Source organism: Lepidochelys kempii, unplaced genomic scaffold (genome assembly GCF_965140265.1).
Source record: "Lepidochelys kempii isolate rLepKem1 unplaced genomic scaffold, rLepKem1.hap2 scaffold_74, whole genome shotgun sequence".
In the NCBI taxonomy this organism is placed as follows: Eukaryota; Metazoa; Chordata; order Testudines; family Cheloniidae; genus Lepidochelys; species Lepidochelys kempii.
The window spans coordinates 162,678-190,612 of NW_027333644.1; the positions used below are offsets into that span (position 1 = coordinate 162,678).

The window sequence follows — 27,935 nt, forward strand, 5'->3', positions numbered from 1 at the left end:
TTGCAACTCCTCCCACCTTGGTATCGTCTGCAAATTGTATAAGTGTACTCTCTATGCCATTATCTAAATCATTGATGACTATATTGAACAGAACTAGACCCAGAACTGATCCTTGCAGAAGCCCACTCGTTGTGCCCTTCCAGCATGACTGTGAGCCATTGAGAACTACTCTGGGAATGGTTATCCAACCAGTTATGCACCTACCTTATAATAGCTCCATCTTGGTTGTATTTTCCTAGTTTTTTAATGAGAAGGTCATTTGAGACTATATCAGATGCCTTACTAAAGTCTCGATATACCACATCTACTGCTTCCCCCCATCCACACGGCCGTCACCCTGTCAAAGAAAACTATCGGGTCGGTTTGATATGATTTGTTCTTGACAAATCCATGCTGACTATTACATATCGCCTTATTATCTTCTAGATGTTTGCAAATTGATTCCTTCATTATTTGCTCCATTATCTTTCCGGGTCCAGAAGTTAAGCTGACTGGTCTGTAATTCCCTGGGTTGTCCTTATTTCCCTTTTTATAGTTAGGCACTATATGTGCCCTTTTCCAGTCTTCTGGAATATCACCCGTCTTCCATGACTTTTCAAAGATAATAGCTAATGGCTCAGATATCTCCTCAGTCAGCTCCTTGTGTATTCTAGGATGCACTTCATTGGGCTCAAGTGACTTGAAGACATCTCACTTGTCTAAGTAATTTTCAACTTACTCTTTCCTGTTTTGAACCTACCCCATTTTCACTGGTGTTCACTATGTTAGGCGTCCAATCGCCACCAACCTTCTTGGTGAAAACCGAAACAAAGAAGTCATTAAGCACGTCTGCCATTTCCACATTTTCTGTTATTGCTTTTTTGTCTTCTTTGAGTAATGGGCCTACTCTGTCCTTGGTCTTCCTCTTGCTTCTAATGTATTTGTAGAATGTTTTCTTGTTACCCTTTATGTCCCTAGCTTGTTTGATTTCCTTTTGTGCCTTGTCCTTTCTAATTTTGCCCCTTCATTCTTGTGTTGTTTGTTTGTATTCATCCTTTGTAATCTGACCTACTTTCCACTTTTTGTAGGACTCTTTTTTTTTATTTTTAGATCATGGAAGATCTCCTGGTTAAGCCAGGGTGGTCTCTTGCCACTCTTCCTATCTTTCCTGTGCAGTGGAATAGTTTGCTCTTGTGACCTTAATAATGTCTCTATAACACATAATAAATGGGTTAATTGTTTATCAGGTCCAAATACCCTAACACTGCACTGGAGACATTACCATACCAGGACTGGCCTGGAGGTGTCTTAGCATTAGCTCCCTATGTTGCAATGTGGGTAAATTTGCTTTGTAAGTAATGACAGTCCTCACAGCTCCCCAAAAGGACAGAGGAAGTAGCGTGAGTGAAGGGACTGATTTGGTCGCTGGGACGTAAGCAAAGCCACAGTGCTGTTAGCTACACCTGTAAAAGACATGTCCCAGCAAAGAGATGGAGGAAGATATGAAGAAAATCAAAAATAAGTCTTCCCAGAAGGCGTAATCTGCACTGACTGCTGAAAGGGAAATAAAGGGTCAGATCCTCCGGATGAGCCATTGATGCCCAGCACAGCTCAGGGTGACGGGTGTAGGCTACCATCACAGCCGCCTGATCCTCAGACTGCCAGGCACCAGTCTGATCCTGAGCAGCAGCTTAGAGCAGCCAAGGGATCATTCCAGCTTCTGGGATCACCACAGAGACAGGGTCCTGAGTCTATGCCCCCTCCTCCAGTAGCTGTGAGCTGGGATGTCATAGAGCTGGTTATACTGGAAGATTTTCTAGGAAATTCTCAGTTGGCCACTTAAGCCATTTTAAAGTGGACTCTGCACTGCGCTGAGGATAAGGATTGGGATCAAAACATGCAAACCAACCTAGTGGAGTTCAAAGTGGGCCAGAACTATGTTTTATTTGCATGGAAGTAATCCCATTGGCTTCATTTTTGTTATACCAATATAAGTAAGAGAAGAATTGAACCCAGGATGTATAAGTCATCTGTTACTTACTGGGTACTGCTTTTCTTTAAATTACAAACATCAGGCTGTCTATGGAATGAGTAAACTGTATATAAAGTCACCATTTTCTACTCTGAAATTTTGGTTTGTTTTAACTTCCTTCTGCAGAAAGAAGTAAAGCATTTCAAGATGTTCTGTCCAGATTAAACCTGGAGAAGCACAGAAGCATCAAGATCAGGCTGAGGGATGTTTTGGAGATCTACCCAGAAAGCATCAAGAACAGGATTCCAGAGGCATTAGGTGATTTACCTTGGCATTTCCTGAGGAAGGTCATGTCTCTGAATGGTACAGCCAGAAATACAAGCATTGAGCACAAGGCTCCTGCAGAAGAAATGGATGATTATGAGGAGAAACTGCATACTGATGGCACTTTCTGTTTTAGTGACACTGAGATGAAAGTTTCTCTGCAATCTCTTGATGTTCTTTGTGCTGTTCTGCTTTGCTCATTTTCCTACAGCAGGAGATCCTGTCCAAAATGTCCATGTGCCAGTTGCCCTCCCTCTGCTGCTACCCGCCCTCAACACCCCCAAGGGCACCCTACTACTGTGGGCCATGAGGGACATTGTGAGGAAGTGGAGGCCACACTCCCTGGCAGAGAGCAGAGGGTTCAGAGAGGAGAGCCTGGTGCTCACAGAAATGCCAACGATTTCTTTTCTGCGGATGGGGAGCTGCAGCTTCTCCAAGTCCCAACTCCTCAATGAGGTTCTCAGCCCCTCCCAGCAGCACCACGATTTCTTTATCCATCGGGACATGGAGTCTGGGAACGGAACTCCAGGGGGGACGGAAAATTCTGATCTTTTTCCCTGAACCCATTGCAGTTACAAATCTGCATGGAGACATTGAGTCCCACTGGCTACAGTTTAGCTTTTTAACAGAGGTCTCCTCCGCAGTGTTCATAGTTACCGAGAGCATCGGTGAGAGAGAATACGAGCTGTTATCATCTCTGAAAAAATCCAGCTCTAAATATTACTTCATCCTCAACTGCAAGAATAAGAAACCCAAAGAAACTCTGGGATTTCTTAATAAGCTGTTCTCAGTGTTGAAACTGAGCAAATCACAGGTACTGGTGAGAGATAGTACCATGAATAATGCAGGATTTGTGAAAAAGGTGAAGTCCACCATAGGAACCATAGTGAATTCATCTCCGAAGACAGTGAGTTTGGAAGCCATGGCTGTGACGGCACGTGACCTAGGAATCCAGGTGGATGAGGAGTGTCAGGCATGTCAGTGTGCGAGGAAATATACTGAAGAAATCACTGCAGAAATAAGAGATGGGGCAAAATTCAAAAGGGAAATGCTGAGCCTGCAAGGAGACCCATGGAAAAACTTGGCTAAATTGGAAAAAGAGATGTGCCAAATGAAAAGGCAAGGGGACATGGCCACTGAAGACTATAAATCTGCGCTGAAACAGAAATGGTTAGAGATACGTAGACAGCGGAATCAGTGTGACCGTACTAATGGTTTGACTAAGTTTATCAATGGAATAGTACCGTTAAATCCAGTGGAGAAACCTTACTTTCTGAAATGGATGAAATTTAGCCTGGATAATATTGCTAGGGGGAATCTTTCTGAAATGCGGGGAGACTATAAAGAGAAATGTGAAACTCCAGGAGTGGACCGAAAACAGCTGGAGGAATTAGATAAATTAATATCTGATAGTTCCTTGGGGGTGGAGCATTTCATGCATGAGTTGGGGGCAGTTCTATGACGCTGAATGCTCAATGGTTAAAGAAGGGAAAATGGAAGAAGGCCAAAGACAATTCTCCCATCTCCCATGCATAGCAGCTGACCTGATGCTGGAAGGGTTTCCTGTGGAGCTGATCGATGGAGATGCCTCCAACATCCCCATGAAATGGGTAGTAGATGTTCTAACTCATCTCCATATCAGACTAGGGGGTAGATCCAGAATGGTGGTTATAACAGTGCTGGGAGTGCAGAGCACTGGGAAATCCACTCTTCTCAACACCTTGTTCGGCCTGCAGTTTGCAGTGAGTAGCGATCGATGTACGCGAGGAGCGTTCATGACACTCATTAAAGTTACAGAAGCTGTTCAGGAGCTGCTTGGCTGTGATTTCATCCTGGTGATAGACACTGAAGGTCTGAAGGCCCCTGAACAAACAGCACTGGAAGACAGTTATCAACATGACAATGAGCTGGCCACCCTGGTGATTAGACTGAGTGACATCACCATCGTTAACATGGCCATGGAGAATGCCACAGAAATGAAGGATGTTCTGCAAATTGTGGTCCATGCATTTCTCAGAATGGAGGAAATAGGACAACAGCCAAACTGCCAGTTTGTGCACCAGAATGTCAGTGATGTGTCTGCTCATGATCAAAACATGAGGGACAGGAAACACCTCCTGGAGCAGCTGAATGAAATGACCAAAGCTGCAGCAAGGATGGAAAAGCAAAGCAGGGAAATGGCATTTTCTGATATTATGGAGTATGACCCAGAAAAACACAATTGGTACATGCCTGGCTTGTGGCATGGAGTACCTCCCATGGCTCCCGTAAACACTGGATACAGTGAGAGTGTGTGTGAGCTAAAGAAATACCTGTTTGAATTCATAGAGAACTGTTCACGGAAAAGAGCTGGAAAGGATATTCCTGATTTTATTGTATGGTTGAAGAGCCTGTGGAAGTCAGTGAAACATAAGAACTTCATCTTTAGGCTTCAGCTACACGGCTGTTTCTAAAGCTATCACCAGCTGTCTGTGAAGTATTCTGAATGGGAATGGGGTTTCCGCAAGGAGATGTATCTCTGGATATCTGTAAAAGAAACTTTTATCCAGAATCAGCTGCCAGATACAGTAGAGGGTCATCTCTTTCACAGTTTAAAAATGGAACCACAAGGGAAGCTACAGCAGGGAGAACAGAAGCTCTTGAATAACTTAGAACAGTATTTTAAAAGTGAAGCTCCAAATTTGAACCTGATAGAAAAGTACAGAGAAGATTTCAAAAGGAGCGCAAATAGCCTCAAAAGAGAACTTGAAAATTCTTCAACCAGTAACTGTAAGGAAGCAATTCGAATACGAAGAGGACAGCACAAGATAGACAATATCCAGTCTGAGTACAAGCAGAAAATTGAAGGGGAAGTTGACAAACTCTTGTCTGAATACCGAAACAGAGAAGATAAATTAGACCATGAGAAACTGAAAAAAGAATTTGAAATGATGTGGCGAGAAACCTTGTCAGAGTTAACGCTCTGTACTTTACAGAAACGTCAAGTTGTTCAAGATATGGATCTCCAGCTGAGAAAGGATCTGAAACACAGAGGGGGTGCTGTCAGACAGATACTGCAACAAGGAAAAAGCCTGCTGGATTATAGAATGAAGTCTTTCCCAATGAAGAAGGAATACTTAAACCTAAAATGGACCAGAGCAGTTGTAGAAAACTTCTCACAGGAATGTTACTGTAAAACTGAAGAGCTTGCTCTATCTTTAATGACTGAATGCAAGAAATACATTGAAGAAAAAGTTAAATCCAAAACAGACTATGATGAAACCTATTGCAGAGAACTGCTGCATATCGTTAATGAGAGGTTAAAAGAGGAGGATATTGAGCAACTTCACACTTCTCCTTTGTTTGAAGTTGACCTGAAGCGTCACGTTTTGGTGGAAGCGGCTTGGGCATTTCAGAAGATGCATGAAGATTTTATCAAAGAAAACGATCCTCAGCAACGTCTGGAGAAGCTGAAACCTCATTATTTCTCCATATTTACTGATCTCTATTTGGAAAAGAAGGAAAGCCAAACGAGGGCGAGGAATTTCTGTGATCAGTTTCTCAAACCTGCCCTGGTGGGTTATGTCAACAAAAGGCTCGGACTAGAAATAGTTGACAATATTCTCAGCAGTGAACAGGCCCTTGAATACGCCAGCCAAAGCTTCTTTCAGTTCTTTTTGCTAAAGAAGCTGCTGGAAGAGATGAACTTTGACAACTATGTGAAATAGATAAGTAACTATGAAGAGTTTGTCAAATCCTGGATACAGAGATGTCTGATAGACCACTATGGAGGGAAGGCAAGTTTGAGAGATTTGGAGAAAGGGATTCTATCCAGAATAATAAATAAAATCAAGGGAGTTCTGAAAAACTCCATAAATAAAAACAATAACACAGTTTCTGCCTTTTTAGACAGCTTTTGCAAAGAGCTGCAGCAGGACCTGGTCATTTCCAGCAATATCTTAGTTGGAGTCCAGTTTAAAAACACAGCAAAAATTGAGCAGCTTTCTGGTAATATTGAAATCTTCCTTCTGGAGCTGGAACAACAAATCTTAACCCAGTTTAATCATTTGGAACTTGAGACCAAACTCTCCAGCCTGTCAGTGAAACCTCAGGATGAGATCTTCAAGCGAGTGTTTGGCTGTGGGAAGCAGTGTCCGTTCTGTGAAGCCCCCTGTGAAGCAGGAGGCACTGACCATAAAGAGCATTTTGTATCAGTCCATCGACCCAAAGTGTTAGGGAACTTCAGGGATTGTGATTCACAAAAGCTTGAGCATTCCATATGCTCCTCTGATGTGGTCTCCAATCGTGAATTCCGAACTGCAGCCGCAGATGGGAAATTTCATTCCTACAAAGATAACCGCCATTACTACCCAGACTGGCACATTCAGCCTGATCCCAGTATTGATGCTTCTGATTTCTGGAAATTTGTTTTCAAATCATTCAATGACCAGTTAGCTAGAGCGTATGGTGCTAAAGCAGCAGAACTTCCAGGAGACTGGAAAAATATAACTAAAGAGCAGGCACTGAAGAGCCTAAAGGAAGCGTTTTACATGAAATAATAGACATGCCAAGAGTGTCTTTAAATAGGATACACTTCAACAAAACAAAACCCTTAATTTTAAAAAACGGAATATGAACAAATCTGACAGCCTGTACCGTTTTTTAAAATTGAAAACTAAAAAAAAATCAATTGCAGGTCACATCTTCCAGTTAGTGCAAGGCTGCTGCACAGGAACAGCCATACCAAAGCAAACTGATAGTCCGTGTATCCCTGTGTCCTTGCTGAACCAGAATAACAGCCCATCTAGCCTGGTAACCCCACCTCTCTGCAGTACTGGATCAGACCAATCACCCATATAGCCTAGTATCCCACATCCTTGCTGTATTGGATCAGACCTAAAGGCCATCTAGCTCTGTATCTCATCTCCCTGCTGTACTGGATCAAACCAGTGATCCATCCTGTCTCTGACAGTGGCTATTACAAGATGTCTCAGTGGGAGGTGCAAGAAACCATCTAATGGAAATTGTATAGAAACATGTTTAGAGGAGAAGCTTCTTCCTAACATAACTATGTAAACAGGGTCCGAATGAGTTCTCCCATGACAGCTAGCTGGGAGCGGGAGAGACTTTAGGAGCAAATTGTATTTACATGAACTCACCTACTCTGCCTAGATATCCATCAGATATAGAGGTGTTGCTCAAAGTGATCAATATTGACTTGTGTTGGGTTACAGATCACTTTAGTACGGAATGAAGGGGTAGTGAAATGTTGTTGTCAGTGTTGTTGCATTTATTGTATAAGTAAAGGGGAGCAGAATTGTGCTTAACCTGTCTCAAATGAGGGGTCACCCTCAGCTGAAAGGACTCATTAAGCCAGGTGCTGGAATGCCTGACTCCTGTGAAAGTAAGAGGGGTGAGGAGAGGTATCTCTGCCAGGAGGAATGAACTCTCCCTAAGGGTCCCTGGTCTGGTTTAACCTGTTCTTCCCCACTGTTCAGAAGATAGGGCCTTTTGTTATTTTAAGTGCTCAAAAGAGCTGACAATTACTTGTGGCAGGACAGCATTTCTGCCCAGCCTAATAGCTGAAAATCACTAAGGACTTGGCTACACTTGTGAGTTAGAGTGCATTAAAAGCAGCCCCGGGCACCCTAACTCACGACCCATCCACACTGGCAAGGCACATAGAGCGCCCGGACTCAGCAGCGGGAGTGCCCCTGCTAATCCACCTCCACCAGAAGCATAACGCTTGGTGCGTCTCGGCTGAAATGCCCCAGCGTCAGTGTGAACGAGGTGTTGCATTACTGCGCTCTGATCGGCCTCCGGAAACGTCCCCTAATCCACTTAAGTCAAGTGGCCACTCTTGTCATTGTTTGGAATCGGCTGTAGGAATGCGGATATGTCCTTTCCAAGCTCCGTTTCTGACAGCTGGCATGCTTATCTGCTCTGGGACAAAGCAAACCATTACTGTGGAATGCTGCTTGAGAGGCAGGAGGAGGGGAGTCTGCTGCTGTCTGAACTTACAAGACAGCATGCTGACATGCTCTCAGCCCCCCCAAAACCCACTCTCTCTCCGCCCACATACACACAACACACTCCCTGTCACACTCCACCCAACCCCACTCCATTTGAAAAGCATGTTGCAGCCACTTGCATGCTGGGATAGCTACCACAATACACTGCTCTCTGTGGCCATTGCAAGAGTTGCCGTTGTGCTGGCATTGTGAACACACAGCAGCGCTTTCCCTGCAGTGCTCTCTGAGGGGCACTGCAGCTCCTGGCGCTGTACATCTGACAGTGTAGACATAGCCTAAGTTACATCAGTGAAACTTTCTTTATTCAACACAAGGGCAGATTCAGGACCTGAGTATTACATAGTAGGAAGTAATTACTTTAGAATAGGCTGTAAACACAGATAAATGATTGGCATGTATGTTGAGTTTTTAAACTGAGTCTCTCCCCCCAAATAAGAATCCGTTGAAGACAATTAAACTGCTATATTTAGAGCATGACTATCATTTACTCTCCCTATTGTGCAATAAGAAATTAGTATTCTTGTTTTAATGTAATCACGCATAAGAAGCAACAGAAAACCATTTACAGTTAAACAAAATAAACTTGGGAACGGACTTTTTTGTGGTGGCTTATTTATTTTGAAATGTTGCCTTGAAACTTTTTGTTTTATTTAGCCCTGAGAGGAAGGATAGTGGGTGAGGTCAGCAAACATTTCAGGAGATGTGATGCTTCCAAAGTACAAACCCAAGATCCCAAGCGATACAGGACCCCTTAACATTTAAATGAGCCCTTCTGAGAGGCCTGATGCTGATAAGAATGACTGACCTCATGAAAAATGGGCTTTGTTTTCTCACTTAAACAGTGAGAAAATTTCATGGAGCCCTGAGCTCTCACTCAGGTGGAGACCCAATGTGGCACAAGTTAGTAACCGCTGTGGTGGGATAGGCAGGGCCACCTGTGGAGTCAATGGAGCAACCCCCAGGTGAAGCAGTTAAACCACAACCCAAAGACTGGATTTTCCACAGTTACAAGGGAAATTAGATAACTATACACACACACACACACACAGACTGAAATATGTAGGGTTAGAAATCCCCAGTAACAACATTGATGGCCCAAACTCTCTGCAGTGACCCCAACTCATGACACTCCCTCTCTGTGTCCCTTCTCGACAGTGGGGCTGTGAGTGTAGCTGGATTGGGCAGTGGCTCCCTCTACTGTCCCACGGGGGAATCTCTTCTCTTCATTGCCACATGCCATGCAGTTGCCGTACTCTATCTGTCAGCCCAGCTGCTCAGTGGATTTGCCCATGTCACCCGGTTTCAATTGTTCCTTTCCACATAGAATCATAGGACTGGAAGGGACCTTGAGAGATCATCAAATCCAGGGGTTCTCAACCTTTTTCCTGCTGAGGCCCCTATAAAAACATCCTATAAAAACAACAGGGGCCGGCAGGGGGGAAGTGTGGGTTCCAGGCCAGGGGGACACACTTGGGCATAGGCATAGTTTTACTTCTATTTTTTTTTTGGTGGCGGGGGGGTAAGGAAGGCCTGGCATGGCTCATCCCAGCTCCACACAGCAGGGTCCAGGAAGGATGTGCCATCTCCACCCCCTGACTCACTCAGGAGGGCACCCAGCTTTCTGGGCTCTGGGAGGATGCAACCAAAAATATAACTGAAAGGGGGGACTCAGTTCAAAAAGTTTGAAAACCGCTCAGGTGCGGGCAGGAGGTTAGTTAGGGGCTCTGTGAAATGAGGGGAGTAGCTCAGGGTACAGGGAGGGGATAGCTAAGGACTGTGTATGGGCAGGGGGTAGCTCAGGGTGCAGGCAGGGGGTATCTATGGGCTGTATGCAGGCAGGGGGGCTTCCAGTGCAATGCCCAGCTTCAGGGGCAAGGCACTGGGACTCCCGGCTTCAGCCTGCCTGCTGCTCCTGGCTTGTGGGGGAGGGGAGGTTTGACGGCTCGAGCACCGCATTGCTCCTGGCTTGGAGGGGATGTGGGGACCCTGCCAGCTTCAGCCCCACCTAGCTTCTGGCTGTGCCACTCCCGGCTTGGGGGGGATGGGGAGGGCACCGCAGGCTTCAGCCCCGCGCTGCTCCTAACTAGGGCAGGGGGCCCACTGGCTTCAGACCCGCACTGCTCCTGGCTTAGGAGGAAGGGGGGGCCCCCAGGCTTCAGCACTGGGGCTCCAGGTTTCAGCCGTGGGGCTCCACGGCCCCCCGGAAAGGGCTCACTGACTCCCCCGCTGAGAACCACTGATCTAATCCAGTCCCCTGCACTCATGGCATGACTAAGCATTATCTAGATCATCCCGGACAGGTGTTTGTCTAACCTTCTCTTAAAAATCTCCACTGATGGAGATTCCGGAACCCCTCAGGCAATTTATTTCAGTGCTTAACCACCCTGACAGGAAGTTAGCCATTGATAGCTACTCTCTGGAAATGGTTTTCCACCAGTTTTGCACGCATCTTATAGTAGCTCCATCTAAGTTGTCTTTCCCTAGTTTGTTTATGGGAAGGTCAGGTGAGACTGCATCAAAAGCCTTACTACCGTCAACATATACCACATCTACAGCTTCTCCCCATCCACAAGGCTCGTTACCCTGTCAAAGAAAGCTATCAGGTTGGTTTGACACGATTTGTTCTTGACAAATCAATGCTGACTATTACTTATCACTTTATTATCTTCCAGATGTTTGCAAATTTAGAGCTTAATTATTTGCTCCATTATCTTTCCAGGTACAGAAGTTAAGCTGACTGGTCTGTATTTCCCCAGGTTGTCCTTATTTCCCTTTTTTTAGATGCCCTTTTCCAGTCTTCTGGAATCTCTTCCGTTTTCCATGACTTTTCAAAGATAATCACTAATGGCTCAGATATCTCCTCAGTCAGCTTCTTGAGTATTCTAGGATGCATTTCATCAGGCCCTGGTGACCTGAAGACATCTAATTGGTCTAAATAATTTTTTACTTGTTCTTTTTCTATTTTATCCTCGGATCTCACCTCATTTTCACTGGCATTCAGTATGCTAGATGTCCAATTACCACTAACCCTCTTCTTGAACACTGAAACAAAGAAGTCATTAAGCACCTCTGCCATTTCCACATTTTCGGTTATTGTTTTTTCCCTCTTCATTGAGTAATGGGCCTACCCTGTCCTTGATCTTCCTTTTTCTTCTAACGTATTTGTAGAATGTTTTCTTGTCACCCTTTATGTCTCTAGCTATGATCTGTTTTTTTCCTTGGCCTTTCTCGTTTTGTCCCTACAGACTTGTGTTATTTATGTTCATCCTTTGTCGTAATTTGACCTAGTTTCCACTTTACGTACAACAATTTTTTGATTTTTAGATCATTGAGGATCTCCTGGTTAAGCCAGCATGGTCTCTGGCTATACTTCCTATCTTTCCTATGCAGTGGAATAGTTTTCTTTTAGGCCTTGTTGTGGGGCAACTGCCCCACTCCAGTAAAACAGGGGTTAAAAGCATCCCTGGAGAGGGCTGTAGCTGGGCTAGGCTGATTCGGGAAGCAGCCACAGCTGTGGCCAGCTCAATCAGGGTCCAGCTGGCCCTTATAAGAGGGCTTGGGGCCAGAAGTGAGAGGAGTGTCACTCTAGCCCTGGAGGGAGAAGGGCTAGCTGCCTGGGAGCAATGTACCTGAAGTGGAGCAGTGCTGGGGAAGGGCAAAGGGAGCTGGGGAGCAGCAGCCTGGTTAAATCCCCAGGCTGAGGCCTTGTTGAAGGCCTAAGAAAGGTACTGGGGAGGCAGAGGGGCAGCCTGGGGATAGGCAAAGGCAGCAGGTCCTACCCCCTCGCCAATGATGAGTAGCTATTACAGACTGCAGTCTGCCCCAGTGAGCAGGGGCTAGATGATGACTGGCAGTAGCCACTGAGGCAAGGTGGGTTTAGAGGGTTGGGGGTTCCCCTGGGAGGGGAGACCCAGAGTGTGGGGGTACAGCTAGGGGGCAGCACCCCAAGGTAAAAGGGCACTGCGGTCCAGGAGGGATATGGGGGCCCTAAGGCAGGCAAGACACCAGCCTGCAGAGGGGGCTCCCAGTGCTGAAGAGCTAACTTCCAAGATGACCAGCAGGAGGCGCTATGCCGGTGAGCCTTCGCCTTGCTACAGGCACATAATAATGTCTCTGAAAAACTGCCAACTCTTGAACTGTTTTTCCCTTTAGACTTGCTACCCAGGGATCTTACCTACCAACTCCCTGAATTTTCTTAAGTCAGCCTTCTTGAAAGGCAGCACCTTGCACAGACACATTGAATGTTGCCTGACATTATCAAGCTCTTTTTGAAATTCCTCACAATCCACCCAAACAAAAGAATTCGGTGGCCCGGGCAAGTTTTCCTATCTCAAGTTTTTAGTCCATTATTCCAGGTCAATAATAAACACACAGAACACGACCAATCCTAGTGTTGCCACTCAGGGCCTCCCACTCTCCAGGTGATCATTAATTCCCACCTCTCCCCATCCAATTCTTACACCTCACATATGGGCTCTGTCTCTCCGCTGCTCCCAGCACTGGGCTCTTCTCCCCTTCTGCTGCTGCACTGAGGCTCTCCGGCCTCCCTCCTTGGGGCGGCTCAGGTCTCCCTTCCCACAGCTCGGCCTGGGGGTGATGGGGCAACAGGTCTCCTGGGGCAGGGACGCTGCAGGGGCTAGGGTGACCAGATGTCCCAATATTCAGGGCTTTTTCTTCTATAGGTGCCTATTACCCCCCACACACACTCTGTCCCGATTTTTCAAACTTGCTATCTGGGCACCCTAGCAGGGGCTGGGGCTGCAGTGCAAGCAGCCCCATCGTGCGAGTTCCCCACCCCAGGGCAGAGGGGCCCAGCTGGGCTGATTTGGGGGGAGGGGGGGCAGGGGGAAGCAGCAACAGTTCCTGTAATCTGACCTTTCCCACACCCTCCCCCCACAAATCTCCCCATGGGTCTTCTACTAACCCCCCCAAATCCTCTCTGCTCCCCTGAATCCGCCTCCTGACACCCTGCCTCGCCCTGCACCTCCTGCCCTTCAATCACCCCCAAAAAGCCTTTTCCCCCTCCTGCCCCTCATGCCCCCTGAACTGCCACCTGCCGCCTCCTGCTTCCATCTCCTTCGCTTGCCCTTTGGACGGCACCCGCCCCATTCTGCTCCCTGCCCTGAAGCAAACAATCCCCCGCCCTTTGGCTTGATAACACCCCTCCCCTGCTCCAACCTCTGTGCCCCCAGCCCCAAACCGCATGGGGCTGGGAGGAGGAGAAAGTCCTTGCCTGCTAATAAAGCCAGTTTGTGCCCCACAGCCCTGCCTTGGGGAGGGAGGGGATCAGCCTGAACTTCTCCCCCTCCCCAACACTGACCCCTGTAAACTGCCCCTGAACTTCCCCCTCCTCAACAATCCCCTCAACTCTGCCCCCCAAATCTACCCCGTGCCTGGACTCTGCCCCTCCCCCATTCTGGCCCCCTCCTCAGTCCCCCTAATGAGCCCTGTATGAACCCCCAACCCCCTCTGCTCCCCTGAACCCACCTCCTGACCCCTGCAGCCCCTCCTGTACCTCAGCCCCCCTGAACTGCCCCCTCCCTTCCCTAGTGACCCCCAGCTCCACAGGGTGACTCTGCTGTGTCGGTTTAACTGTCACCCCAGGACATGCCAAGCTCCCCTCCCCCCTTACAGCCACCTGGGCCCTCATTAGCCTCGGGGGTGGGAGCTAATTTGCACAGAGGATAATGGAGCAGCCAATCAGGGGCTGGCCTGGGTGCCGGGGGGGCTATAAAGGGCTCCTCAGTTCTTCCAGACCCCTGGGCAGGGCTGTGGCTGTGCTGGGAGCCCGGGCTGCAGGGTCAGGGAGGGGTCTGGGCCCAGCCCCAGAGCCGGCAGGGGAAGCGGGAGGCTCTGGTGCTGCGCAGGGTGGGGCAAGAGCTGGGTACAAGAGGCCCCAGTCACTGCAGCTCCCCCTCTGTGGGGCTCCAGGGGAGAGGTCTGGAGCATTTGTCACACGCTTGGGATCCCCCCTGTAAGGGAGGACAAACTGGGCTTCATTCATACCCCAGTCTCAGTCATAATGCTGGGGTAACAGCGGGGGCCCCTTTCATAAAACACCTCATTATTTTTAGCTCTTTGTTTCATGGGTTGCAAGCCTCCCACATTTTCATTCAGTGAAAGAGAGCCGTCCCCTCCTGCTGCCATTGACCCCCGTCTCTCTGACTGCTACCGACACGGCCTGGCCTGGGAATGTGAAGGAACGTCTCCGAACTGAGAGAAGACACGCTCAGAAACATACAGTCCTCTGTTTTGGAGAGCGAGAGGCTGGAGAGACACAGACACACCCTCAGTTCACTGATCTTTCATGTTAATAACAGTTTGAAGAACATCCATCCAGTCTAGAAGAAAGGTTTGCACTCTCCGAGCAGCTCAGCACAGGGGATGGGGGCGCTGGGGCAGTAAAAAGGCTCCAGGGAGCCCTGAACCTCGGTGGCTCCTGCTGGGGTGCCCAGGCACAACGGGCCACAGCTCGGTAACTGCTGGGGTGGGAGAGGCTGTAACAGCACTGAGGGAAGCTGAATGCAGGGGGATTTCTAGTTAAAAGGGAAGTTAGAGTTATTACAGTAAATGTGTAGGGAGAAAGAAAAGGAGGACTTGTGGCACCTTAGAGACTAACCAATTTATTTGAGCATCAGCTTTCCTGAGCTACAGCTCACTTCATCGGATGCATACCGTGGAAACTGCAGCAGACTTTATATACACACAGAGATCATGAAACAATACCTCCTCCCACCCCACTGTCCTGCTGGAAATAGCTTATCTAAAGTGATCATCAAGTTGGGCCATTTCCAGCACAAATCCAGGTTTTCTCACCCTCCACCCCCCCACACAAACTCACTCTCCTGCTGGTAATAGCCCATCCAAAGTGACAACTCTCTTCACAATGTGCATGATAATCAAGGTGGGCCATTTTCTGCACAAATCCAGGTTCTCTCATCCCCTCACCCCCCTCCAAAAACCACACACACAAACTCACTCTCCTGCTGGCAATAGCTCATCCAAACTGACCGCTCTCCAAGTTTAAATCCAAGTTAAACCAGAACGTCGGGGGGGTGGGCAGGAAAAAACAAGGGGAAATAGGCTACCTTCCATAATGACGTAGCCACTCCCAGTCTCTCTTTATTGTTGTGACACCCCCCCCCCTCCAACAGGGCCACAGACCCCCCAGTTGAGAACCACTGTGGTAGAATAGATCCCTGTCAGCTGAAAGATCTGAGGCTTTGTCTTCACTGCAGAGTTAACCTGAGTTTTCTACACTCAGTTACTGGGCTTGAGTCAGCCTCTCTCACATGAGAAGAGCCGCACTGTGAATAAACAAAGGTCCTGCTGTTTCCAGACTGGCACTGCACTCACTCAGGTGGGGCACTGAGACTTTTAGGAGCTCATCCCAAGGCTCTTTGCCCAGCAGTGAGCTGAGCCACTGTATGGATTCTTTCCCAGTGGATGGTGGGAGAACTTGTCTGTCCTTTCTTGGGACACAGGGGGAAGAATGGGAAGGCAATGGAGAATTAGAAGCACTCAAGTGCAGCTAGCATGCATCCATACTACAGAAAGATCATGTTAGCTGGTGAGTTGTGCTAACTTAGGCTTTAGCCTGTGCCCCGAGGGGCCAGCTCACTTGAGTTATTAGCAGCACATCTTAAGGGTTTTTCTGTGTGGACAGGAGTCGAGTTAGGGCAATGCATAAGGTGTAGCTCGAGTTAACTCGGCATCTCCTTTTGAATCTGAGCGATATTATCTGCAGAATACAATGAAAATAGTTCACTCTCACAAGCCCCATTCACACCTGGCAGTGCCAATCTCTTCTAACCATGTTCACTGCCACTACAGAACAAAGGGCGATAAGAGGACATTGTCTTGGGGAAGGTCTGTCTCCTCCGGCTCTCTGGTTTGTTGAAAGTCTAATTCCAACTCGGGATTTATGCCACCTTTCTCCCACAGCTTTGGGGCTCGCAGAGTCTGTGATTCCTGATTTAATACCTCCATCAAGATAAACAGAAGAGAAATAAGTTATTTAATGACTAATTCTCTTCAATCACATCCTGTTTTGTATGTGTTTGTTTTATTCAATACACTGCACCTGCCGCCAGGGCCGGCCCACAACATTTTGGCACCTCAGGCATTAGGGTGACCAGATGTCCCAACTTTATAGGGCCAGTGCCGACTTTTGGGTCTTTTTCTTATATGGGTTCCTATTACCCCCCTACCCCCTCTCCTGATTTTTCACATTTGCTGTCTGGTCACCCTATCAGGCGGGGAGCTCAAATGACACCCCCATGCCCCCTTGCTTGGGACAAAACTTTGAAAGGTCTCAATTCTGCCTTCTTTCTGTTCTACTCCGCCCGTGGTACTGCTCTGCTACCTACCCCAATAAAGGAGAACTAACAACTTTAAATGTCTTGTTCAAAAATTGTCAGTACACTTTACTATGCAGACAAGAAAAGTTACATTTGCTGTTCAGGCATTTGAAAGTTAACACTGGCATTTTGATGTTTGAATAATCAAAGTGGTGCTTCCGTGCCTTCTTAGTTGCAGAGATTTGAACTGCTTCTGCTTCCTGAAGGTCCACAGTCTGGGCCAACTCATACTCTATTGAGATGGTTGCAAGGCCGACTAGCCTCTCCTGGGTCATTGTGGAGCGTAGATGTGATTTTACTAATTTCAGCTTGGAGAAGCTGTGTTCTCCACTGGCAGCTGTTACAGGAAGTGTTAGAAGTATGCACAGAGCCACAAAATAATTTGGAAAGATGGTGGTCATCTTATTTGTGCACGTATATTCCAGAACAGCCTTTGGAGTTGATCCTGTTGAATGTATCTGAAAAGGGCTTTCAGTTCATCACCTATATCACTTGCATCAATATCGCACATGTCGTCATGTGTCAACACGGTCTCTAGTGCCCTGCATTGCTGGTTTAGGTCTTCTTCAGGTACAGTGAGGAGTACAGTACAGTGAGGAGGGAACATCCTACAACATCCCAAATATGCTGCTGTGATCCTTGAGCTGCATGAAACGTTCTGCAACGGATTGTATCGCACAGTCTAGCACCCGGTTAAAGAATTCAGCTTTGAATTGTTGTTTGGGGTCTCTTATGAGATTCTCCCGTGCCTCATATACAAAATGTCGTCTTCTTTGGTGACTCTTGTATTCTTGAATGGGTGGGGAAATAGCTTCAGTGTGAAGCTGCTCTACCCATTTCTGCGCACTCTTCAGAACGTTTTGAAATCCCTCATCTGGCCGGAAGGAGTGTAGGTGGCTGCAGCGGCAGAGGAGCCAGCCACCAGAGCTGGAGACAGGGGAGGTTGAGGGGGAGTTCTGCTGGAGGAGAAGGACTGAGGTGAGAAGGGAAAGACAGACACAGAGGCAGCAGTGGTGGTGACCCAAGCGGTGGAGGACACAATGAAAAACTCATGTTTTCTTCCACACTATGGATAGAGACCTCTTTAATGTTTTTAATGAAGTAAATACTCATGGGAACTGTGCGCTCATGGGAGACTTTAACTTCCCAGATATAGACTGGAGGACAAGTGCTAGTAATAATAATAGGGCTCAGATTTTAATAGATGCGATAGCTGATGAATTCCTTCATCAAGTAGTTGCTGAACCAACAACTGGGGATGTCATTTTAGATTTGGTTTTGGTAAGTTGTGAGAACCTCCTAGAAGAAATGGTTGTAGGGGACACCCTTGGTTCCAGTGATCATGAGCCAATTCACCTTAACCTGAAGGGAAGGATAACAAAAAATAGATCTGTGAGTAGGGTTTTTGATTTCAAAAGGGCTAACTTTAAAAAAATGAAGGACATTAGTTAGGGAAGTGGATTGGACTGAAGAACTTATGGATCTAAAGGCAGAGGAGGCCTGGGATTCCTGCAAGTCAAAGTTGCAGAAGCTGTCAGAAGCCTGCATCCCAAGAAAGGGTAAAAAATTCATAGGCAGCACTTGTAGACCAAGCTGGATGAGCAAGCATCTCAGAGAGGTGATTAAGACAAAGCAGAAAGTATACAGGGCATGGAAGATGGGAGGGATCAGCAAGGAAAGCTACCTTATTGAGGTTAGAACATGTCGGGATAAAGTGAGAAAGGCTAAAAGCCATATAGAGTTGGACCTTGCAAAGGGAATTAAAACAAATAGTAAAAGGTTCTATAGCCATATAAATAAGAAGAAAACAAAGAAAGAAGAAGTGGGACAGTTAAACACTGAGGACTGAGTGGAAGTTAAGGATAATCATAGAATCATAGGATATCTAGGCATGGCCCAATATCTAAACAAGTACTTTGCCTTTGTCTTTAATGAGGCTAATGAGGATCTTAGGGTAATGGTAGCATGACAAATGGGAATGAGGCTATGGAGGTAGAGATAACCATATCCGAGGTAGAACCCAAACTTGAACAGCTGAATGGGACTAAATGGGGGGCCCAGATAATCTTCATCCAAGAATATTAAAGGAATTGGCACATGAAATTGCAAGTCCATTAGCAAGAATTTTTAATGAATTTGTAAACGCAGGGGTTGTACCACATGACTGGAGAATTGCTAACATAGTTCCTATTTTTAAGAAAGGAAAACAAGTGATCCGGGTAACTACAGGCCTGTTAGTTTGACATCTGTAGTATAGAAAAAAAATTGAAGGAGAAAGTAGTTAAGGACATTGAGGTCAATGGTAAATGGGACAAAATACAACATGGTTTTACAAAAGGTAGATCATGCCAGACCAACCTGATCTCCTTCCTTGAGACAGTAACAGATTTTTTAGACAAAGGAAACACAGTGGATCTAATTTAGCTAGATTTCAGTAAGGCGTTTGTTATGGTGCTACATGGGGAATTATTAGTTCAAGAATACTAATTATTACAGAGGGTCCTACTGAAAGGTGAACTGTCAGGCTGGAGGGAGGTTACCAGTGGAGTTCCTCAGGGATCGGTTTTGGGACCAATCTTATTTAATCTTTTTATGACTGACCTTGGCACAAAAAGTGAGTGTACACTAATAATGTTTGTGTGTGACACAAAGCTGGAAGGTATTGCCAATTCAGAGAAGGACCGGGATATCATACAGGAAGACCTGAATGACCTTGTAAACTGGAGTAATAGTCATAGGATGAAAATTAATAGTGAGAAGTGTAAGGTCATGCATTTAGGGATTAATAACAAGAATTTTAGTTATAAGCTGGAGATGCATCAATTGGAAGTAACAGAGGAGGAGAAGGCCCTTGGAGGATTGGTTGACCGCAGGATGACTATGGGCCACCAATGTGATATGGCCGTGAAGAAAGCTAATGCGGTTTTGGCATGCATCAGGTGAGGTATTTCCAGTAGAGATAAGGAGGTGTTAGTACCGTTCTACAAGGCACTGGTGAGACCTCATCTGGAAGACTGTATGCAGTTCTGGTCTCCCATGTTTAAGAAGGATACAGGAACAGGTACAGAGAAGAGCTACTAGGATGATCCGAGAAATGGAAAACCTGTCTTATGAAAGGAGACTCAAGGAGCTTGGCTGCTTTAGCATAACCAAAAGAAGGCTGAGGGAACATGTGATTGCTCTCTGTAAATACATCGGAGGGATAAATACCATGGAGGGAGAGGAATTCTTTAAGCTCAGTACCAATGTGGACACAAGAACAAATGGATACTGTGGAAGAAGACAAGTTCTTACTTTTAGTTTGCATGCAACAAGTTAGAGACAGTTTTATTTTTAGGCAATTGCAAGAAGGAAGACAGCCGTTTGGACAGGGTGTCTGTTTTTATGCAAATTTTTAAAGTATAAACAATGTAAAGCAAGTATTTATACCTTTTTATTACATAAAGCTCTGCTTTGTCTATACATTTTTTATATTGTATTTGTTTTTAACATGTTTTTGCTACAATTACATTTTATTGTTCTTTTAAGGCAAGGTTTTTGCTTTGCAATTTTTGTACGCTTACACCAGTTTTGACTTTAGAAGTTTTGAATTCTTAGGGGTTAGAGTTACCCTGACTTTTGCTTTTTTTTTTTTTTTTTTAACAGAACTAAGATGGCTGCACTTAAATGCCCTTTTTTACTTTCACACTCCCCTCTTCAGTGCTTTTAGCCCAACCATCATTTTAAAACTTTTATTTTGTTAGACCTTGTATTTTTGATATTAGATTAAAAGGATCGGCTCCATAACTTTTGGTTGGATGTAACGATAATGCATAATTAGTATGAACATGAAAAGTATTTTTGTTATTCTGTTTTTTATAACAACAATAACATATTTTTAATTAAACAAAAACAATACAAACATTAATGTGTTTAGTGTAATAATATGCTGGAGTTATTTTGTAGCCTTAGTTGCATAGCACAATATATTATAATTAGTCCATAAGATAAATGCTTTATAGATGGTATGAAAGGCATGTTTTTTAATTTGATATATATTTTGAAGCACATAGATTTGGCCTTGTAATTTAGAGATTTTTTGAACCTTTGGTAGGAGTGAGTGTAGGTTTTGGAATTGGTCAGGTATTAAGGTGGTTTAATGAAAGGGTATTTGAAGCCTAAGATTTAATGATAGGATTTTATTTGCAGACCAATAGATAAGGATTTTTTGCAGCAATGGTGAAATTAAAATGTATGTTTTGCAAATGGTGACCTTAACGTTTACACAGCTGTAACTAGCTTGGAAGAGCAGGTGTTTTGTTAGGGTCGGTTTTTGTTTTCTACTTTTTTAACAAACGCTGTTAGAAACAGTGACAAATTTTTTTTTTTGGCTTTAGCTTTTGTACGCACTGAGGCTGTGGGGGCTTTAAAGGCCAAAAATGTTTATTGGCTTTTTATTTTTATGTAAACATTGGGTGTTATTTTAGGAGCACTGACAACAAATTGGCTCGGCATACCAGGGGAATTATTTTTTTTAATATTACCGTGAATTGTTTCATGTTCTATGCATTGTTTTTACGGACCCGGCAGGATTTGGTATGTGGGAGCCCACACCCCTTTCACCGGCCCGTAGGCTTGGCAGGAGCACTGCGAGTGCCTGCAACTTTACCCTTAAAACGTTTAAGTTTGTTTTTACGGCCACAGATCAGATGGCACTTTTGAAGCACGAGTAAGGGCAGTGGGCCAGGCCTGGTGCTTAAAGTCACTGTGAATGGCCGTTAGCTGGTTATTTAGGAAATTTTGAACATGCCAGATTTTATTGCAATTTTTTTTGCCTTAGTGATATTTAATACCATTTTTATTAACAGCTTTTGGGTTATTAACCTAAGGGCGGAGATAACATGTAATTTACCCATTTCAGCTTGCACTTTGGTTAACTGTGCTTCAGTCATAAGACTAGTGGCCTTTTTTAGCTGCCCTGATTTTTTATTATGTTGTTGGCTTCTATAAATGTTTTCAATTGCTGCTGCACTATTGGCCCCACTTGACAGGTGTTTGACCCAATATTTTTTTTAGAGGAGACACGGGCGCTTTGCTCTGCTCACCAAATGGCAGCTTTTTTGGAGCAGTTGGGATAGATATATGTGACCTGAAAGCTAAATAGGGCAAGGGTAAATTTTATAGTTTTTAATATAGCATTAATTACTATTACTTTAACACATTTATTTTAGTAAAGTACCATACCACATTTGTTGTTTATATAATTTAAAATACTTTTAAGAAGCATTGACATGAATAGCATAGGAGGGGTATTTTGCAACATGGTACAGATTAGGTTATTAATTACTGGGACTATTTTAGTACAGGTAAATTTTTGGTGGCAGAACACACCCTTTTTTAAATATGAATTTGGTTCTTTACTAATTGGGCAACCAAAAACAATAAGGACCTTTTTTATGACATATTATAGACCCCTAAGATGGCTTTTATATTAACCCTGCTATAAAATCCACGAATTTTAATTTTAGATTTTTGAGGCTTATTTGTAGTGATATTGTATACTTTTCTTTTTATGGACTAGTTTGTTTTTTATTTAATTGTTTTCTTAGATAGGATATTTTGAACCTTTAACCTAATTTTTTAAACAATATTTAATTACATTATTAAAATGTGAAGGCCTTGGCCATTGGGTTTTATTAGAATATCTGATGTTGTTTGTATTTGGATGTGTTACGGGGGTAGAAGTATCACGGAGGGAATGGCAGGGGCAGTGGCAACAAGGCACCTTTGGTATTTGTTATTTGAAAGCGAATTAGGGAGGGCAATACATGCTGAAGGTACTTATTGAAAAACACAGGGCGCAGCCTTGGAATAAACCCCCAAACCCAATTAATACCACACTATTAAGCATGGATTTTACAAGGGTTTTTTTTTTTTTGCCAGTGTATAACGCTTCGCCTTGTTTACCAGGGCCAGTTTTTAATGTTCTTTGTAGTTAGGAATTTTTGGACTTTGGCGGTTTTAGCAGAGTGAGCGGCTTTGTTTGTTTGTTTTGTTTGTTTGTTTGTTTTGGAGCAATTGTGGTTTAGTACTGTGGAAGAAAATATATATATATATATATATATATATATTAGTTTGAATGCAACAAGCCAAAAAGAGTTTATTTTTAAGCAATTGCAAGGGAAGAAATGCAATGGATGAAGAATACCTTTGCCTTAGTAGTTTTTTAAAGTATAAACAATATAAAGCGGTATTTATACCCTTTGATTATATAAGATGGTGTCTTTGTTTATACTTTTTTGATATTTTATTTGTTTTAAAAATTTTTTGCTAACAATTACATTTTATTTTTATTTTAAGGCAAGGTTAAACAGCTTTGTTTGCAGTTTTTTATACGCTTAAGCAGGTCTGCCTTTACATATTTTGCGTTATTATGGTTCTGCATTAGCCTGACTGTTGCTTTGTTTTTAAATCAACTGAGAGGCCGACATTTAATGTTTTTTAATTTTGTTTTTATACTCTCCCCCCGCCTTTTGTGCATTTTTTAGCACAACTACCATTTTATATTTTTTATTTTTATTAGATTTTGTATTTTTGATTTTAGATTAAATGGTTAGCCTTATCAACTGTGACTGGATATAACAACAAAGCATACTGTTTGAACATGAAAGGTATTTTTGTTATTACATTTTTTACAACAACATATTTTTAAACTACATGAAAACAGTATAAACATTACTGTTTTTATTGTAACAATCTGCTGGGGTTGATTTATAGCCTTAGTTACATAACACACTACATTATGATAGACACTTTATAAACTGTGGAATGCATGTTTTTTAATTGAATATATAATTCGAAGTATAATATAATATACTTTGAAGTACATAAATATATATGTACATCAATGAAGTACATAAATACAATATAACTTGAAGTGCATAAATTTGACCTTGTAATTTAGAATTTTTTTGAACCTTTGGTAGGAGTGAGTGTAGGTTTTGGAATTGGTTTGGTATGAAGGTAGTTTAATTCAAAGGTATTTGAAACCTAAGATTTAATTGTAGGACTTTATTTGCAGGACAATAATGGAATTGTTGGCAGCAGTGATGAGATTAAAATGTATATTTTACAAAGTGGTGGCCTCAACATTTACACAGCTGTTACTAACTGGGAAATTCGGTGTTTTGTTCGGGTCGTTTTCTGTTTGCTACCTTTTTAACAACCATTGTTATAAACAGTGATGACTTTTTTTGGCTTTAGCTTTTGTACGCACTGAAGCTGTGGGGGCTTTAAAGGCCAAAGTGTTTATTAATTTTTTATTTTTATTTAAACATTAGGTGTTATTTTAGGAGCACTGACAACAAATTGGCTAGGCATACAAGGTGGTTTAATTTTTTAAATATTACGGTGAATTATTTAACTTTACCTGCATTTTTTTTATGGACCTGGCAGGATTTGGTATGTGGGAGCCCACACCCCTTTAACCGGCCCATAGGCTTGGAAGGAGCACTGAGAGTGCCTGAAACTTTACCCTGAAAACATTTAAGTTTGTTTTTACGGCCACAGATGAGATGGCACTTTTGAAGCACTAGTAAGGGCAATGGACCAAGCCTGATGCTTAAGGTCACTTTGAATGGCCGTTAGCTGGTTATCTGGGAAATTCTGCATGTTTGAACATGCCAGATTTTACTGCATTTTTTTTTTGCCTTAGTGATATTTAATACCATTTTTGTTAACCGCTTTTGGGTCCTTGAACTAAGGGTGGAGATAACATGTAATTTACCAACTTTAGCCTGTACCTGGGTTGACTGTCCTTTAGTAATAAGACCAGTGGCCTTTTTTAGCTGTTTTAATTTTTTATTATGCTGTTGGCCTTGAAATGTTTTAAATTGCTGCTGCACTCCTGACACCATTTTACAGGTGTTTTACCAGATTTCTTTTTTCTAGAGGAGACCCAGGGCCTTTGTTGTGCCAACAGAACAGCAGCCCCCCTGGAGCAGTTTGGATATATAAAATTGACCTGAAATGAGATAGGGCCAAACAAATTGTACAATTTTTAATGGAACATAAATTACTGTAAATTAGTATTTTAAAACTTTTTTTTCAATAAATACGGTACCACATTTGTTTAAATTTTTTTATGTACCTTTAAGAAGCATTGACATGAATAGCATAGGAAGGGGTATATTGCAATACGGTACAGATTAGGTTATTAATTACTGGGACTATTTAAGTACAGGTAATTTTTTGGTGGCAGAACACACCTTTTTTAAATATGAATTTAATTATTTTCTAATTGGGTCACCAAAATCAATAAGGACCCATTTTTATATATATATACTACAGACCCCTGGAATGGCCATTATATTAACCCCATTATAAAACCCACTAATTTACATTTTAAATTTTTTAGGCTTATTTGTAGTCATGTGATATACCTTTACTTTTACTGACCAGTTTGTATTACTTAATTGTTTGCTTATATGGGATATTTTGAACGTTAAAAATATTTTTAAACAATATTTAAATAAATTACTAAAGTGGGAAGGCCTTGGCTATTGGGTGTTATTAGACTCTATGGTATTGTCTGTACTTGGATGTGTTACGGGGGATAGTATAGTGGACAAAATGGCGGGGGCAGTGTCAACAAGGCGTTTCTGGTATTTGTTATTTAACAGCCAATCAGAAAGGACAATACATGCTGAAGATACTTATTTAAAAACATAGGGCGCAGCCTGTTGAATAAAGCCCCACATTTAATTAATACCACTTTGTTAAGCATGGGTTTTACAAGGCTTTTTTGGCCGGTGTATAATTTTTTGGTTTTTTACCAGGGTTAGTTTTTAATATTTTTTGTAGTTAGGAATTTTTGGACGTTGGCAGTTTTAGCAGAGAGAGCGGGTTTTTTTTGTTTGAAGCAGTTGTGGTTTAGTACCATGCAGGGGAGAATGACCAGCACGTTACCCTGCAGTGGTCTGGGTTTTTTTGGCAAATGCTGGCTGTGTGGTAATTTCATTACTGGACAAGTGAGCGGTTACTAGCACTTCAGTTTGTTTGTTTGTTTGTTAGTTTTGCTGTCCAGAAGGAGGAAAAGCAATACCAGAAGGAGGGACAGGCTGATTAGTAGTTGAAGTGGAGTTATTTTGAGGCCGAGGGACTTTTTTGCAGAAAGAAGCATGGGTTCAGGCAGTGAGCTCTTGGCACTTTACAGCCGTGTTGGTAGTTAGCAGGACTTGCTAAGGGCCTTTTTAGCGTGGGGCCAGAGCAGTTTTGTGTTGATGGACCTGTACGTAGACCCAGTTACCTGTTTTTTAACCAATGGCAGGCTGGGTGAAGTTTCTTGGAGCAGGACTTGTCTTACCTGTGAATACAGAGACCTAACACATTTTATTAATGCCTGGCATTGTTCTGCAGATTTTACGGCTGCTTGAACCCATTTTAAGCCCCCGTTTTTTTCTTGGGGCAGTTAGGTTTTAATAAAACCCCTTATGTATTTTTAGCTCATTTGACTAAAATGTTTATGGCCAAATGATTTTAATTAAATCATTTTTTTTTTGCCTGGATTTATTTGCAGACCTTTTTTTGAAAAGGGCCCTTTTTTTTTCTTTCAACTGGCTGCAAAGAAACCAAGAATTTCTTTTTTCTTCCCAGCATTTTGTAAAATTTAACTACTTAATTTTTTTAGCAATTATAGAGTTAACTTTAGTTTTTTAAAATTACTTATTTTTTAAAATGACACTTAAAATAGTAAAATCTAAATTAATTAATTGTTTTAGGGATTTAAATTTTTGATGCTTGTTATTAGCTATGCTTTTAAAGTTTTTAACTTTTAAAAAAAAAATTTGTGTTGCTTGCTTGGGCCCGATTTTGCTTTTTTTGCAGAACCGTTCCTTTTTATGGGTACAAGCCTTGTTTTATTACCACTTTAGCAAGGAGGGTGGGCTTTTGAACTAGCCCCCACCCCTTTGGGTTATTTTTTTGGAAACATTTTTATTTCCAAGGGCTACCCGGGTGGTGGTGTGTGAGGCTGGCCACCTGGGCAGAATGCATGGCCAATTGGCATTCTCACTGTTTCATGTTTTTTTACGGCAGACACACGGCCATTGCGGCATATGCTGAGCACACATGGTTACATTTTCACATGTTCCTGAAGGGCTGGTACTTGCTTAGCCAGGGCTTCAGGCATGTGCGTTCCGCTTTTTTTGCCTGGAAGTTTTGTTTTAAGGCTTGCAACTTGTTTTGGGCGGAGGTTTGAGTTGCTGCTTGGATAGTGATTTATGCTTTTAGTTGCTTCATTTTTTTGAGCTGTTGGGTACACATATTTTTTTAATTTTTTTTTATTGCTTAGTTTTGCTATGACTTGGGGTAGACCCACCTGCACCCTTTGTTTGCAGCCCGGGGTGGAGAGCGGAATGCTAAACCGTTTTTTTGGTTTTTAGGCATACTACAATGGAGAGTGGGGCTTATTTTTAATTATGCAATTTTTAACCTATAATACCAACAGTGCCAAACAAAGCAAGCGTAAAATAACAAGGATAAAACAGATAGATGGTGTGCACTGTTCAGGGCTTTTTCCCTTTGCAATTTTTTCTTCAACTGTCTCAGATTTTTTGTTACCAATTTGTCTGTGCCTTAGTTAATTAGGCTAAGACCACAGGATCGCAGGGGCGGAGATGAAGAGCACACACCATGTGACTGAATTTTAAATCTTTATTAATAAACTAACACAGTGGTGAGTGTAGGAACTGCTTTTACGTCACTTAAAGGAAGAAAAAATGTTAATACTTAAACCTTGACCCACTTTTATACATGTACACTCGCTGCCCGGGCTAGCCAGCCCTGGGGGTAGGAGAGAGAGATTGAGAGAGAGAGGTGGATGGTAGGTTGTTTTGTGTATAGATTGTTTAGAGGTACGCTGCAAAATTTTGTAACTTGCTTTTCCTTTTCGGAGCGATTTTTATGCCCTGGGTTTTTGGGGGCATTCCTTTTAGGGATCTTTGCTTGGTATTTTAGTTTACGCCGGCTGTTTGTGGCCTTTTTAGCGTTTTCAAACCATTCTGGCTTTAGGGTTGCAAAGGCAGACTGTTGGGTTTTACCAGGCAGCCAATCTTTGCAAATGTAATTTTAGTTTTGCAACTTATTTGCTTTTTGTTTTATGTGTGTTTATATTTTTTTTTCAGCCAGCTGGGTGTGAAAGCAGTTTTTTTTCTACTTGGCTTGGTCTCTGTTTTTTGATTTTTGAATGCAGGGCAGCTTTTTTTATTTTTAGGCCAAACTGACTTTTAAATTAACCCTCCCCCCCCCTTA

The 27,935-nt window shown here is 43.3% G+C and overlaps 1 pseudogene; it reads left to right on the forward strand.

Annotated features, from left to right (window-relative positions):
• Positions 1-2,137: 2,137 nt before the first annotated feature.
• LOC140904801 (up-regulator of cell proliferation-like) lies at positions 2,138-6,813 on the forward strand (annotated as a pseudogene).
• The last annotated feature ends 21,122 nt before the right edge of the window (positions 6,814-27,935 follow it).